Source organism: Austrofundulus limnaeus, unplaced genomic scaffold (genome assembly GCF_001266775.1).
Source record: "Austrofundulus limnaeus strain Quisiro unplaced genomic scaffold, Austrofundulus_limnaeus-1.0 Scaffold162, whole genome shotgun sequence".
Taxonomy (NCBI): Eukaryota; Metazoa; Chordata; class Actinopteri; order Cyprinodontiformes; family Rivulidae; genus Austrofundulus; species Austrofundulus limnaeus.
In genome coordinates this window covers 761,449-765,794 of record NW_013952564.1, presented here as the reverse complement: position 1 = coordinate 765,794, position 4,346 = coordinate 761,449, and the positions used below count along the sequence as shown (strand labels likewise).

General features: G+C 38.8%; 1 long non-coding RNA gene across 1 annotated transcript; it reads right to left on the bottom strand.

Annotated features, from left to right (window-relative positions):
• Positions 1–1,726: 1,726 nt before the first annotated feature.
• On the bottom strand, positions 1,727–3,724 carry LOC106523628 (uncharacterized). Its single transcript, XR_001310917.1, has 2 exons — positions 2,960–3,724; positions 1,727–2,311 (listed from the first exon to the last, which is right to left on the bottom strand). It is a non-coding gene; the product is annotated as an uncharacterized LOC106523628 (long non-coding RNA).
• Between the last annotated feature and the right edge of the window lie 622 nt (positions 3,725–4,346).

Sequence of the window (4,346 nt, the reverse complement as noted above, 5' to 3'; positions counted from 1 at the left end):
TAACAGAAAAAAAATGGCCAAGTTTTATAAGTTTTCATACAAGTTTTATAACTTGTATATTTTATTCCCTTATAATTTGTTTGTAGTAATCACAATTTCATGCTTTACATAAGTGTTCAGGGTCACATTTTTGTATATTGATGTTTATGAGCAAAGTACTAATTAATTGATTGCCAAAAGCTGATTTACCCAAAATTGGATAATAAATGATATTTATTTTCTTTTTGCTGATGAATATCCACATTTGGCTGCAGTCCTGAACTTGTTTTAATTGCTTATTTTGTTTAAGGTGAAAATGATAGTAAATAATTCTGTTTGAGACATAACTCAGATATGCTTAAAGGACTTTATTCATCAGTCTACAAACAAATCCTCTATTAAACTGCTGCTGCTGCATGTACAGATGTAAATACTCCTTAAGCTCTGTTAATTTTCTCTGCTCAACTGTTAGTGTGAAGCTGCTTAATCTATGTTTTTCTGCAGTTGACAATAAGTGTTGTCTGCACTTCACACCATGCCTATTAGAATAAACCCAGTCATCTTTTTAAACCCTGCTCGCATTTGAAGTGTTCTACAAAGACAGGTATTTATCTATCCATCTACCTGAATATGTTACAATCACTTTTCACTGCTTTCTTCAGGATGCATGCAGTGTGTGAGACATGTGGGACATCAGCTAACAGACATCTTAGTTATTTTTTGTTTGTTTGTTTGTTTGTTTGTTGTTTTATTTTTTTTTTCATTCTTTGTTAGGAAGCAAACATTACAATCCTACTATGCCTCAGGTCTATGGTTGTTTGGTCATTTATGCTAGGTAGTGTGTGGTGTTGCCGGGCCAATAAAAGTCCATAACTCTGTTGTGATACATTGCTTTATGATTCCAAATAGTAGCAATAAATATATAGTATGGAAGCACGCAAAACAAAATTGTAGTTTAAACTCCAGGTAACAGCTTAAGAAAGGTGTTGGCATGAATACATCAAGAAAAATCACAAAAAAGTCTCAGTACAAAAATACATCAGTAAAAGACACATTTGCAAACAATTCAAAAATACAATCACGGCTTTAAACAAAAATATATATCAGAAATAAAACTAGATACGACTAATAATTATTAAAGGGAAAAGGTGCAATTCTTCCTATCAGCATTTTACCAGTTAACTTAGAAAGAATAGATCATAAACATGTAGGCAGTCGCCAATGGTACTGTAAGGTTAGGGGTGGGTAACAAAATAATGTGCATGACCTACAATACAGTTTTGCAAGCTGTGTAAACTAAAACTGAGCACAATTCAGCCACGCTGCTCGCTTGGTTGCAAATACAATTCAGTGTAACTAAAAATTCACCTTTTTTCTTGCAATTTTGTATCAACAACTAGTTTCCAACAGTCACAGCCAAATTAAGGTATGACCTTTAGTTCTTTCTTCTGTTGTATTGGGTTCAGTCATCCATTAGTTGCCTGTACTTGTTTATACTATTCAAGCTATCCCAGCAGAAGGGCAACACCACAAACAGGCTGAGTCAATCTCACACCCATAGGAAGCTTACAATCACTCAACGTAAAATAACCTATTACATTATCATGATTGTTTTGGACTGTAAAAGGCAACAGGATGAAAATTCACACCTTCACAGTGAAAACATGCAAACTGCTTACAGAAAGAAGATTCTACTCCTGACTTACTAATAATGATTTCAACCTGGAAAGACTCACACGAGACAGCATGAAATTTAGGAGATTTATTGACATGACCGGACCAACATCGTTATGACATAAATGGCATTAGAGTTTGGCGCTCGGACCCCGGCAGAGGACGAGAGTGCTGAGTGAAGCCATAATCTCATACGAGATGCTTTAAGTTAGGGGTAGGAGATTTAATTCCCCAAAAAGAGGTCGAAGCCAAGAGGAGGATGAGGCCGGGTTAAACTAAAAGGACCTGAATGGCGGTTTAAGGGATGATGAGAATGACGACACACAATAGGGATGGCTGACAAACTAGGAGTACATAAATAGGGTTTTTTTCTATATCCCTTCCACTCCCTCATTTCGTGGTCGTCGCTCCCGCCCGGCACACTTCAAACACACACACCAGAGCCAGAGTGACGGGGAAATAAGTAGGGGTGATGGAGTGTGGTCCGGTCCGGTTCAGAACTGGTTAAAGTTATTTGTTCAAATGTATGACTATCATGGATTAGTCGTTTTGAAACTAAATGAAATAATATAGCACTATTTGGGTCACATGCGGCGCACCAAAGCAAGAAGATGACGAGAAGAGTGATGTGGAGGAGCTGCGCATGTTGGTGCTGACTCTGAGAAAGAAAAAAAAAGAAAAACAGAGATGCATATATTAATTATTTTATTTCCTCATTTGCACAGATCACAATGATGATGATTAAAACATTTTAATTTACAGAGAAGGGCACATAAATTTTATTTTACATCCTTGGCACAGCATTTAATTAATTAATAAAGGTCACCCTTTAAAAAAATCGCGTTCCAACCCTTCAATCGCCAATAGACGATTGAATCAAAAATCACGCCATCCCTGTTTGACAGTGCTATTTATTTTCCGCTTTTGTGGCAGAAACTTTTAAATAAGGAATTTTTAGATGCGGAGAAGCAGCTAAGTCCAAATTTAAGTGGAAATTCCTAAATCCTGCTGTGAACAATTCCTTAATATGTGGTGATTCTCTTTTTAAACCAACTTGATCCTGTGCAGAACTTAGGGGATCTGATACATGAAGGTATTGTAAGAAAATATAACGCTGCTTACAAGAAGCCTAATTTTGTAGGACTCAAACTGCAACCAAAATAGATGCATCCATTTACAATAGCGGCTAAGCTTTGATTTGTCCTTCATTGTTTCAAACCAAATACTTTTATGTACATTTTGGACTGTCTGTCCCTCGGCCCGTCCGCACCCCCCCCTGAAACCCGGCACATAGTGGTCATCGCACAGCCAGCTGCACTGCACACCCCACACCGAACCAGGTTCCCTGGACCCCCTCCTCTTCAAAGTTGGTGGACGGGCCAGGTTGGGGAGTGGCAGACGCAGGCCAGAGAGCAGAGTCCAAAACCTACATAGAAATAAAAACACAGAAACAAAAAGGATTATAGAAAAGCTTTCACACTTGTTATCAAACATTCTTTAAAATAATGCCAGATATTTTGTTCAACATTTACTTTGTCAAAGTTCATATTTTCAGATCAGCTATATGGTCTTGTTTCTTTTTTTTTTCACGTGTCTTTTACTTATTCATACAATAAAAAATGAAAGAAAGAAAAAGTTTCTTTTACAGAACATATGAGAGCGTGTGTGTCAGTTTACTCATCTTTTCTCTGGGGGGTGGGGGGGGTGGCTGGCTGGCCAGCTTGACTCCACCCGTGCCCACTCTTCCCCACCAGAACCCGGCCTGGTCCTGGTCATCCCTTCATCCCTGGTCAACTTGGATCCAAAAACCGCCTAGCCATCCACAGGTATGCTCATTAGCATAGATTTGAGGCAATGATGCTGTGAAGCCTCCCAGAGAGCTCCACCCCCCACCCCACACACACCTCGTCCATTCTACAGCAGCCTTGTGACGGTCACTCATGCCGTAGTATTTCAGATCTTATTGTTGATGCTGCCATTTGTCACACAGCTTGTCAACATCCGCAAAATCAGCCTGTTGTAGGGTCAGGCTGATTGATCTGCCGATGGGGTGCCGTAGAGTGGCAATTGTTGTGGGGCGGGCGGGGGGGTAGGCAAACAGGCAAAAATGACAACGTTATCTCGCCTTCATGGTGCTGGGCTGTGGGTGATCTTCTGAGTGATAGCCTTTACACAGTCTTCTGGTCTCAGCATCTCTGTCCATTTGTCGGTCCAGGTCTCGGCGGTTGGAGTGGACGCTGGAAAGAGCAGAGGGTCACCAGGAAACCAAAACTCCCCAGTTACGTTAAAACAAAACACACACACAAAAAAAGAAATTACCCATACAGTTTCCTCTATTCACTCAACAGCATGCAGATAAGGTCAGGCATTTTAAACACTTTTTTTTCTCAACGATGCCCGTTAAATGCTGTTTCAACAAAAATCTTCAAAAAACCAACCTCAGATAGACAACCAAAAATCACTTTTTTGTTCGGTCTCTTTGAAATACTTTTGTGTATTTATTTTTTAATGGCATGTAAACAAGCCATTCATTTTATTTCAAGTTAGAATGTTTCATTACTTTTTTTTTTTACTTCTCTGCATCTTATATTTTAAGATAAAACGAAAAGAAAACTCCCATTGCTTCAGGGAATCAAACAAATTTCCACTTTTTATATTGACTCAAAATCATTTGTAACAGAAAACAAGCAAAT